Genomic DNA, 12537 nt, shown 5'->3' on the forward strand with positions numbered 1-12537 from the left:
GGGGCTCGAACCCATGACCCCAAGATCTGGAATTACATGCTCTACTGACTGAGCCAGACAGGAGCCGCAAGAAGTATATATGTTTTCAATCAACCGTCCATTAGTATTACTTGAAATTAAAGGGATGGTTTTAACAGTGTGATGAGGGGTGCCTGTGTGGCTCAGTCGGTTGCGCGTCCGACTTCGGCTCAGGTCACAATCTCGCGGTCCGTGAGTTCAAGCCCCGCGTCGGGCTCTGTGCTGACAGCTCGGAGCCTGGAGCCTGCTTCCGATTCTGTGTCTCCCTCTCTCTCTGACCCTCCCCCGTTCATGCTCTGTCTCTGTCTCAAAAAATAAATAAACATTAAAAAAAAACAAAAAAAAAACAAAAACAGTGTGATGATCCTATGGCACCTCGCTCAGCTTGGCTCTCCATCAGAGGGTCAGACTCCTGCTGTTCATGCTCCTGCTTTTCCTCCCAACGTCTTCGTTGGTTGTCAGCAAATAGTTGTCACATTCTCATCATATCCTTGCATAGAGTTACTTTGAATTACATCCTTGCTCCTGGTGTTTTTCAAACACGTTATATACCTTCAATTATTTGGAAATGGACTCTGTTTTCAGTAGTATTTGCTCTTTTCCAGGATAGTTTATTTTTTTAATTTTTAATGTTTATTTATTTTTGAGAGAGAGAGAGAGAGAGAGAGAGAGAGAGAGAGACAGAGTGTGAGTGGGGGAGGGGCAGAGAGAGAGGGAGAAACAAAATCCGAAGTAGGCTCCAGGCTCTGAGCTGTCAGCACAGAGCCCGACACAGGGCTCAAACCCATGAACCGTGAGATCATGACTTGAGCCAAAGTCGGATGTTTAACTGACTGAGCCACCCAGGTGCCCCTTTCCAGGGTAGTTTAAAAGGATCAAGACATTCACAAAAAGAACAAGAATTATTTCCAAGGTTGCATTTATCTATTAATATTATGCTCATTGAAATATACATTGCATGTTAGCCCCTCAAGAATTCTTAGTTGCAGATACCATGTTAATATTTACCACTTGCCAATGGCAATAAGTGATGATTTGTTCCCACAAAGGTCAAGTTTCCACTGACCTATTAGGACAGTTTTAATTAAATTAAGTGTGGTTTTCTGGGACACTCTTGAATGTAACCAGATCATTTATGATCGATACTCGATACTTAGCACCCTTTGCAGACAACTACTAAGTAGCAATGCCAACAATACCAACTTTTTGTCTGTTCATTTGATTTTCTGTCCTTCTAATTTTAATTTTCAATACATATGAACAAATATATTTTCAGTAAAAAGAAATCAAAGCATTAAAGATTTTTTTTAATGTTTATTTTTGAGAGAGAGAGAGAGAGAGCACAGAGAGCACAGGGGCAGAGAGAGAGGGAGACAGAGAATCCCAAACAGGTTCCATGGTGTCAGCACAGAGCCTGACAGGAGGCTGAAACTCACGAATGGTGAGATCGTGACCTGAACCAAAATCAAGAGTCAGACACTTACCTGACAGCCACCCAGGTGCCCCAAGTCAATAAAGTTTAGACGAAGTTCACCTTGATATCTCCCTCATCTCATCTTTCCCCCGAAATAATCACTGTTATCGCTTGGCTATGTGGCCATCGAGAACTTTTCTATCTATGCACTCACAAGCATACATGCACATTATCTATACTTTAACTGATTATTGTATACTGTACATATTACTATGCAACTTAATTTCCCCCCCCTCCACCCCCCCCCCCCCCCGCCAACAGTATGAGGTTGAGTCCTTGTCAGTATAAGGACAGTGCATGATATTTCAGAGATTCCCCTTCTAGGGAACATTCGGGTAGTTTTGATCTTTCACTATTCTGGTGTTGTAGAGAACATATTCATATTCACTCTTTGTGTACAATGAAAGTGTTTTCTCTGGTGGATTGCTAGAAATCAAATTTCCAGGTCAAAGATAGACATCTGTAAAATTTCAACCGACCCCATTAAATTAACCTCTAAAAATTTTATACTCAGACCCACAGTGTATGAATGTGGATCTATGGCCCTACATCCTTACAGAATTGGTAATATCAATCTTTTAAGTTTTTGTGATGTGTGAGAAGTTACTGTAGGTCATTAATTGTAAAAATATTGATTGGATGCCTACTATGTGTCAGTCGCCGTCTGGACACTAGAATTTAGCAGTAATGAAAAAGACAAGGCCCCACCTTCATGAAGTTTGCATGCTAGTAGGGAAGAGAGATGAGAAACAGATGAATAATAAAAATATATCTGGCAATGAGAAAAGGTGGTGAGAAATAGTTGGATTCCAGGTATATTTGAAGATAGAGATGAGAGGATAATGGATAAATTCAATGTAAAGCCAGTGGGAGGGTCAAAATTATTCCAAGTTGAGAGCATAGGAGCTCAATGGAAGCAAAGAGACACGAAAGTTGGATGGGTTAAGTACAGTTGGGGGTGAGGAGGGTCCCAGAGTTCACTATAGACCTTAGGTATGAGATATCCAGTGGGAAGGGCGAATAGGTACCTGGATATAGACATTCAGGGAAAGGTTTGGATTGAAGGTCTCAATTTGGGAGTCATCAACACAGAGACAATACTCAAAGCTATGAATTTGTATAAGACCACCAAAGAGTGAGGGAGAATCGAGGGCCATGAATGGAGATCACGGGTGCTCAAGAAGGTTCTATACCTGCACCCTGATTGGTGTTTGTCCTAACATAAATTCAACTTGTTTGTGAGGTATTAACATTTTTATATTTTGCTAGAATCAACTCACTAATATTTTATTTAGCGTTTCACATCTAAACATGGAAGACTGGATTATAATTTTTCTTATAATGTCCTTGTCAGGTTTTGATATCATGGGCAAACAGTGGTTTGGTTGGGAAGTATTTCCTTTTTTCCCCAATTCCCTTAAAGCATTTGTGTAGACTGTTATTTATTTCTTAAAATGGTGAAAAGTCAGGGTGCCTGGGAGGCTCAGTCAAGAGGCATCCGACTCTTGACTTCAGCTCAGGTCATGATCTCATGGTTCGTGGGTTCGAGCCCCACATCAGGCTCCACACTATCAGTGTGGAGCCGCTTAGGATTTTCTCTTTCCTCTCTCTGCCTCTCTCTCTCTCTGAAAATAAATAAGTAAAGATTCAAAAAAACTGGTGAAAAGGCACCAGTAAAGGTAAATGGGCCTAGTGTTTTCTTTATAGGAAGATTTATTATTTTTTAAGAGATTCATTGAGGTATAATTGATATATAAAAAACTACATTTATTTAAGGTATACAATTTGATAAATTTTGACATAGGTATAACCCATGAAACCATGACCACAGTCAAAATAATGAGTATTCTTATCACCCCCAGAAGTTTTTTCATGCTCCTTGGGAATCCCTCCCTCCTACTCTTCCTTTCCCTTACAAATCCACATAACTGTTGATGTGTGTATTGTATTTACTTAAAGATTTCATTGAAATCTCTTGCCCATTTGTTATTGAGTTGTTTTCTTATTATTGAGTTTTGAGAGTTCTCTATATATTCTGGTACAAGTCTTATCTGATAGGAGATTTGCAGATATTTTCTCCTAGTCTGTGGCTTATGTGTTGGCTCTCTGAGCAGTGGCCTTCTAAGAACAGAAGTTCTTAATTTTGATAAAGTCCAAATTATCAATTTATCATTAGAATTCTGAAAATTGGAGCGCTTGGGTGACTCAGTCAGTTAAGCATCTGATTTCAGCTCAGGTCATGATCTCGCAGTTCGTGGGTTTGAGCCCCGCGTCAGGCTCTGTGATGACAGCTCAGAGCCTGGAGCCTGCTTCGGATTCAGTGTCTCCCTCTCTCTCTGCCCCTCCGCCCACTCATGCTCTGTCTCTCTCTCTCTCTCAAAAATAAATAATAAACATTAAAAAAAATTTTAAGGAATTCTGAAAATTATTGCTTCATATATTTTGAGGTCATATTATTAGGTAAAAAGTAATTTTTAATTTTTGTACCTTCCTTGTGAATTGACCATTTATTTTATCGTTAGGAAATGACAATCTAATGCTTATGACTTGTAGTACTTTTTGCTTTAAAGTTGCACGGTTATTTCTTCTGGATTGGCAAATCCCTCAGGGCAAAAGTGATTGTGAGTGCTGGGTTCTTCCTCCTCACCTTTTCTGAGGCCAAATAATGTCTTACTAGTCTGTTAACCTCATCAATTCTTCTGTAAAAAGATTTTTCTTTTGATTTTTTTCCAGTGTTTTAACTGTCTTCAGCAGAATGGTTGGTCTGAATTCTGTTGGCTGCTTGTCTTTTGAATTTCCACCTACCACATTGCTAAGCTATCTTTTTATTTCTAAAAATCATCTATAAACATTTGGATTTTCTATGTAGACAACATCTACATAGATCATCTGTAAATACTTTCAGGCTTTATGTATTCCTTTCAAACTTTTGCATCTATAACTATTTGTCTTATCACACTAGATAAGACCTTTAATATAACATTAAATAGAAGTACTAACATTGAAAATCCTTGCTTTGTTCCTGAATTTAAAGCAAATGCTTTTAGGATCTTACTTAAGATGAATTTCTGTAGGTTTTTATTGGATACTTTCAATTGTTTCAAGGAAGTTCCATTCCTACTTTGTTAAAAGATTTTTTTTCTTTCAATATCTTCACTTTTGGGTGTGGAGGAGATAAGTTAAATAGGTGATGGGGATTAAGGAGTGCACTTGTTGCGATGAGCACAGATATCTATCTTTGCATTTGATTTATTAATATCAAATCTTCAAATAAAATATTTCTTTTAGCTACTCTTTTGATTTATTTTGAATATATATCTTTGAATAGTACTTGAGTTTAATTTTTGTGCATCCACTTAGAAGAACCCATGGTTTTCTTCCTTTACTCTGTTAATGTGATGAGTTGTTTTTTTCTGATGTTCACTTACTGTTGCATTCCTGTGATAAATCCAACCTGGACATGTTGTATTTTTTCTATATTTTCTAAAATTGCCATACTCAATTTGCTAGCATATTTTAAAGGAATTTAGTGTCTATGGTTATGGGTGGGATAACCTTACAATTTATTTTTTCCCTGTTGTCCTTATTTTGTTGTATACAGTTCACTGAGTTTTTAGGATGTTTCTCTCTTTTTCAGTGCTCCAGAATAATTTGCATGAGATTCAGATTATTTACTTCCTGAAAATTTAGTGGTAACAGCTTTCAAAACCATTAACTTTGTTATATGTGTTACAGAATTTTTTTTAACGCTAATTCAATTTCTTTAGAAGTTGTAAAACTCGGGCATCTGGGTGGCTCAGTTAAGCATCCGACTTTGGCTCAGGTCACGATCTCCCCGTTCATGAGTTCAAGCCCCACGTTGGGCTCTGTGCTGACAGCTCAGAGCCTGGAATCTGCTTTGGATCCTGTGTCGCCCTCGCTCTCTGCCCCTCCCCCTCTCACACTCTCTTACTCTTTCAAAAATAAACATTAAAAAAATTTTTTTTAAGTTTTAAAATTCTTGTTTCCATTTCTTTTGGTGTCAATTTTTTCACTTTATTTTTCTAGATACTTATTCATTTCATTTAAGTTACTGAGTTCATTAGCATATATTTAGTCGAGTCTTCAGTTAATGTCCCCCCCCCCCCCCCCCCCCTGCCCAGTAAGAGTTTTCAATAGGAAGCTACCAAATTCCTTCGCCACAGTTTCTGGCCAATATCTGAGCAATGAATAGCTCCAGAAAGTGCTTCAAAAATATTTGCATAGGGGCACGTGGGTGGCTCAGTGGGTTAAGCAACCAACCGTTGATATCGGCACAGATCAGCTATCTCAGACTTATGGAATGGAGCCGCGTGTGGAGCTCTGCACTGACACTGCAGAGTTCGCTCGGGATTCTCTCTCTCCCTCTCCCTCTCCTTGCTGGTGCTCTTTCTATCAAACAGTAACAACATTTATATAACTCAGCTGTTGCAAAGGAAATATTGGTTTTATTTTAACAATTAAAAGAAATTTGAGGCACCTGGGTGGCTCAGTCAGTTGAGTAACCGACTTTGGCTCAGGTCATGAATTCAGAGTTGGTGAGTTTGAGCCCCACATTGGGCTCATTGCTGACAACACAGAGCCTGCTACAGATCCTCCGTCTCCCTCGCTGTCTGTCCCTCCCCTGCTCACACTCTCTCTCAAAAATAAGTAAACATTAAAATAATTGACAGAAATGATTGCAGTTTAAACAGTCTTACCAGAAAATCAGTATTGCCAGTGAAAGTTGGAAACAACTTAGGAGTAGAAGCTGGAACCCCTATAATTTCTTCATTGCCCCTTTATTTACAGTCTATCCAAATAGGACTCACTAATGTTATTCATTCGTTTGTTTAGCTGAAGTATGATTAACATACAATATTATATTCATTTCAGGTGTGCAACATAATGATTCAACAATTCTGTATATTATTACCACAGTAAGGGCAGTCTCCACATGTCAGCAGGCAACATCATTACAATATTACTCACTGTATTCCCTGTGCCATACTTTTCATCTCCATGACTTCTTTATTTTATAACTGGAAGTTTATACCTCTTAATCCCCTTCATCTAGTTTATTCATCCCCTACCCACCCACCTTCTCTCTGGCAACCATCAGTTTGTTCTTTGTATTTAAGGGTCTGGTTTTGTTTTATTTTTTAGATTCTACATACAAGTGAGGTCAGATGGCATTTGACTTGCTCTGACTTATTTCACTTAGCATAATACCTTCTAGGTCCATCTGTGTTGTCACAAATGACAAGATCACATTCTTTTTTTATGGCCGTGTAATATTTCATTGTGTGTATTTCCCACAATTCAATAGATTTATCCATTCATCTGTCAGTGGACACTTAGGCTGCTTCTATGTCTTGGCTATTGGAAATAATGCCGCGATAAATATAGGAGTACATGTATCTTTTTGAATTAGCATTTTCATTTCCTGGGGGTAAATACTCAGTAGTAGAATTGCTGGCTCCTATGGTGTTTCTTTTTTTAATTTTTTTTGAGGAAACTTCACCTTGTTTTCTGGGGTGGCTGCACCAATTCACATTCCCACTGACAGTGCAAAGGGTTTTTTCCCCTCCACATCCTCACCAACACTTGTTATTTCTTGTCCTTTTGATTCTAGCTATTCTGACAGGTAATATCCCATTGTGATTTTGATTTGCTTTTCCCTGGTGATCAGTGGTGTTGAGAATATTTTCATGTGTCTGTTGGCCAGCTGTACATCTTCTCTGGAAGAATGATGATTCAGGTCCTTTGCCCATTTTTAAATCAGATTCTTTGTTTCTTTGGTGTTGATTTGTATATTTTGGATATTAACCCCTTATTGGACATATCATTTGCAAGTATCTTTTCCTCTTCAGTAGGTTGCCTTTTCATTTTGTTAATGGTTTCCTTTGCAATGCAAAAGCTTTTTATTTTACTGTAGTCTCAATAGTTTATTTTTACTCTTTTTTCAATTGCCCAAGGAGACATGTCTAGAAAAATGTTGTTATAGCCACTGTCAGAGAAATTACAGCCTGTGTTTTCTTCTAGTTTTATGTTTTAGGGCTCAAGTTTATGTGTTTAATCCATTTTGAATTTATTTTTGTGTTTGGTGTAAAAAAGTGGTCCTGTTTCATTCTTTTGCATGTAGCTGTCCAGTTTTCCCTTCATTGTTTATTGAAGACACTGTCTTTTCCCTGTTGGATATTTTTCCCTTCTTTGTCATACATTAAGTGGCCATGTAAGCATGTATTTCTGGGCTGTCTATTCTGTTCCATTGATCTAAGTGTCTGTGTGCCAGTACCATACTGTTTGGATTACTGCAGCTTTGTAATATATCTCGAAATCTGGGATTGTGATATCTCCAGCTGTGTTGTTTTTTCTCAAGATTGCTTTAGATATCATGGGTCTTTTCTGGTTCCATACAAATTTTATTTTAATTTTTTTCATTTTATTTATATGAGAGAGAGAGAGAGAATGCTAGCAGGGGAGGGGCAGAGAGAGAGGGAAAGAGAATCCCAAGTAGGGTCAGCACTGTCAGTGCAAAGCCCAATGCAGGGCTTGATCCCATGACCCTGGGATCATGACCTGAGCTGAAATCAAGAGTCAGACTCAACCGACTGAGCCACCCAGGCACCCCCATATAAATTTTAGTATTTTTGTTCTAGTTAAGTGCAAAATGCTGTTGTTATTTTGATAGTAGTTGCATTGAATCTGTAGATTGCTTTGAGTAGTATGGACTTTTTATCAATATTAATCTTCTAATCCATGAGCATGAAATATATTTCCATTTGTTTGTGTCCTCTTTAATGTCTTTCATCAATATCTTTTAGCTTACAGAGTACAGGTCTTTTACCACCTTGGTTAAATTTATTCCTAGGCATTTGAATATTCTTGCTGTACATGTAAATGGAATTGCTTTCTTAATTTCTCTTTCTGCTACTTGAAATATATTCTGTGTATAGAATGCAATCGATTTCTGGGGTGCCTGAGTGCTCAGTTGAGCATCTGACTTGATATTGGCTCCAGTCGTGATCTCATGGTTGTGAGATTGAGCCCCACGTTGGGCTCCGTGCTGAGCGTGGAGCCTACTTGTGATTCTCTCTCTCCATTGCTCTCTGCCCTTACCCCGCTCTTTCTCAAATTAGATACAGAAACTTTTTTTTTTTTAATGTCTATTTTTGAGAGAGAGAGTGTGAGCAGGGGAGGGGCAGAGTGGGGATGGGGGTGGGGAGCAGGGACAGGATCTGAAGTGGGCTCTGCACAGACAGCAGTGAGCCTGATTGGACGGGGGGGGGGGGGGGAGGCTCGAACTCACTGTGAGATCACGACCTGAGCCGAAATCAAGAGTTAGATGCTTAACTGACTGAACCACTCAGGCGCCCCAATAGCTTTTTCCTTTTTTATTAAGTAATCTCTATGCTCAACTTGGGGCTCAAACTCATGACCTTAAGACCAAGAATCACACATTCTACTGACTGAGCCAGCTGGGCACCCCTCTAGTGTTATTACATTAATAATAGCTATCAACATTTTTTCTGCAAGTTTTTTTTTTAATGTTTGTTTATTTGAGAGAGAGAGAGGCGGGGGGAGGAGACAGCAAGCAAGCGCTCAATCAGGAGACAGGCAGAGAGAGAGGGAGACACCGAATCTGAAGCAGACTCCAGGCTCTGAGCTGTCAGCACAGAGCCTGATATGGGGCTCGAACCCACAAACCCATGAATTGTGAGACCATGACCTGAGCCAAAGTTGTAAGCTTAACCAACTGAGCCACCCAGGCACCCCTCCCCAAGTTTTTCTGTTGAATGTTTTAATGTCTCCTGGACAAAATGGAAATGGATTGAAAGACCAGTTGTATTTTTAATTTTACAAGGAATTTATAATTTGGAAAATTTTTCTAAAGTGGTGGTAATTTACATTCCCACCAACTACATTAAGAAAGTTTTAATCTTGTGCCAGCATTAACATCTTTTGAATTCTGTCTGTTCTACTGAATACAAGTACCATCTTGTGATTTAAATTGGCACTTCCATGATGACTAATGATGTTGAGCACTTTTACATGTATTTATTTTTCATATTTTCATCCTTTATGAAGTACCTATTCAGGATTTTTGCCCATTTTAAAACTGGATTGTTTGCTTTTTATTATTGAGTTGTGGTTCTTTACATATTCTGGACACAAGTCCTTTGTCAGGCATACGATTTGTGGATATTTTCTCCCAATCTGAGACCTGGCTTTTCATTTTCTTTTGAAGTTTATTTATTTTGAGAGAGAGAGAGAGAGAGAGAGAGAGAGAGAGAGAGAATCCCAAGCAGGCTTCACACTGTCAGCACCAAGCCTGATGTGGGGCTCCGACTCAGAAACTGCGAGATCATCACCTGAGCTGAAATCAGTCGATGCTTAACCCACTGAGCCACCCAGGCGCCCCTTGCCTTTTCATTTTCTTAATGGTGTCTTTTGATAAAAGTTCTTGATTTGGATGAAGTCTAATCCATTTTTTCCTTTATTGGTTATCCTAAAAAATCTTTGCCAATCCCCAAATCATGAATATGTTCTTTCATGCTTTCTTGTAAAACCCTCATGGATTTAGCTTTTACACTTAGGTCTGTATGATCCACATGGTATTAATTTTTGTGTTTGGCATGAGGTTGTAGGGGGTCAAGGTTTTTTGGTTTCGTTTTAATGGATATCCAGATGTTCCAGAACTATGTTAAAAATACTTTCTACATTAAAGAGTTTTGGTGCCTCTGCCAAAAATCAATTGACCATTACATGTAGGTGTTCATCTAGGCTCTTTTTGTACTGATTTTTTCTCCCTGCGGCAGGTAATATCACATGGTTTTGACTACTGTAGTTTTATAGTGAAACAAAGTTCGGTAGTGTATATCCTCCAGTTTTGTTATTCTTAAAAGATTATTTTGACAACTTTAGCTCCTTTGCATTTCCATGTGAATTTTAGGTCAGTTTCTAAATTCTAGTTTAAGAAAAATAAAAATAGAAGTGTTGAGCTTGAACATCTCTGCCTTGTTCTTGACCTTAGGAATGAAGTATTATACAACGGCACTTTTTATATATGCTCTTTATCTGGTTAAGGTAATTCTCATCTATTTCCAGTTTGCTGAGGCTTTTAAATTTTCATTTTAATTCCAGTATACTAGTTTGCTGAGGTTTTAAGATCATAAGTGGTTATTGCATCGTCAAATACTTTTTCTCTGTGTAGAGGGGATCATATGATTTTAGTCCTTTGTTGATATAGTTATGTTGATTACAAATGTAAAACCAACTTTGGACTCCTTTGACAACTCCTTGGTTGTGATGTATTATGCTTCTTATATACGAGTGGATTTTATTTTCTAATATTTTATTATTAAAGACTTCGCATCTATGGTCATGAAATGGTCTTTTTTTTTTTCTTCCCTTTTGCCTCTAATATTAGGGCATTATGGGTGAGCCTCATACCACGACTTGAAAAGTACCTCCTTCTATTCTTTCTCAAGAAGTCTATTTAAGATTGATATTTTCTTAAATGTTTTACAAAGTGCCACTAATCTGGGATAGTACTTTTATTTGTAGGAGGTTTTTAAAATATAAATTGCTTTTTTAAGATACAGGGCAAATAAATTTGAGTCCGTCTTAAATTTTTTTTCAAGGAATTTGTCCAATTATAAAACTTAATGACTTAATCATAATGTTAGTATCCTTTTAAAGATCTGTAGCGTCTATAACTGATAGTCCACTTTTCATTCCTGACATTGGTAATTTGTGACTTCTCTTTCTTCTTGATTGGTCCTGCTAAGTGTCTACCAATTTTGTTAATTTTTCAAAGAACCAAATTTTGGCTTAGGTAAAATTTCTCTTTAGTTGTCTCTTATTGCTTTCTGCTCTTAGTTTGCTTTCTTTCTTTCAGCTTACTTGGGCTTAAGTTGCTCATTTTATCCCTTTAGTTTCTTCAGGTAGAAATTTAGATGTTAAGCCTTCTTCCTAAACATTTTAAGCTAATTTTCCAAGCACTATTTTACCTGCATCCCATAGATTTTATTTGTATTTTGTTATTCAATTCTAACTATTTTCTAATGTCCTTTGTGATTGACTCATAGGTTATTTAGAAGTATATATGACTTTTTAGTGTTATTTTCTAGATATTGTACTGTATTGACTGATAGAATTCCTTGCAAAGGGTCCAGTCATCTGAAATATTGAGATTTGTTTTATGACCCATCATGTAGTCTGTCTTGGTGAAAGTTTCACATGCATCAGAAGAACTGCTGAGTAGCGTCCCATAAATTTCAGTTAAGGTAGTTGATCACTCAGATCACCTGCTCCTACCAATTTTAAAAAATACATCCTATCGATTCCTGAGGGGTGTTAAAATGTCAAACTATGGTTGTGACCTTGTCTACTTCTACCTTTTGGTTTTTGCTGTATTTTAAAAGTTCTGCTAGGTGCATAATTGTTCCTTACTGATACATTTTCCCTCTCCCCTAATCATTATGAAATGTTTTTAGTCCTAATACTCGTCTTTTGTCTTAAAACAGTCACTCCAACTTAGTGCTTGCATGGTCTATCTTTTCCCATCCTTTTTCCTTCAAAAACTATTTGTATTTAGCATCTCTTTTTCAAAGAATTTTTTTAATGTTTATTTTTAAGAGAGAGACAGACAAGGGAAGGAGGGGCTGAGAGAAGACAGAGGATCTTAGGCTCTGCACTGTCAGTGCAGAGCCCAACTGCAGGGCTTGAATTCAAGAACTGTGAGATCATGACCTGAGCCGAAGGCAGATGCTTGACTGACGGAGCCCCCCAGACACCCCTACCACATCTCCTTTTCAGTCTGACAATCTCTGCCTTGTCATTGGGAGTATTTGGTTACTTACATTCATTAGAATTATTGGTACTGCTAGATTTAGTGGATATTCTTGACTTCTTCCTGTCTTATAAAAGGATTTCTTTGCTTTTACTTAAATCTATTTGCTCTTGGTATTTGTTTTCTATTGTTCTCATAGGTTTTTGTTTTTGTTACTCTTCCCTGTCTTCCTTTGGTATACTCAAATACT

The sequence above is a fragment of the Lynx rufus genome, unplaced genomic scaffold (genome assembly GCF_022079265.1).
Source record: "Lynx rufus isolate CCGP_SWC_20201006 ecotype Redwood Valley unplaced genomic scaffold, mLynRuf1.p SCAF_11, whole genome shotgun sequence".
Taxonomy (NCBI): Eukaryota; Metazoa; Chordata; class Mammalia; order Carnivora; family Felidae; genus Lynx; species Lynx rufus.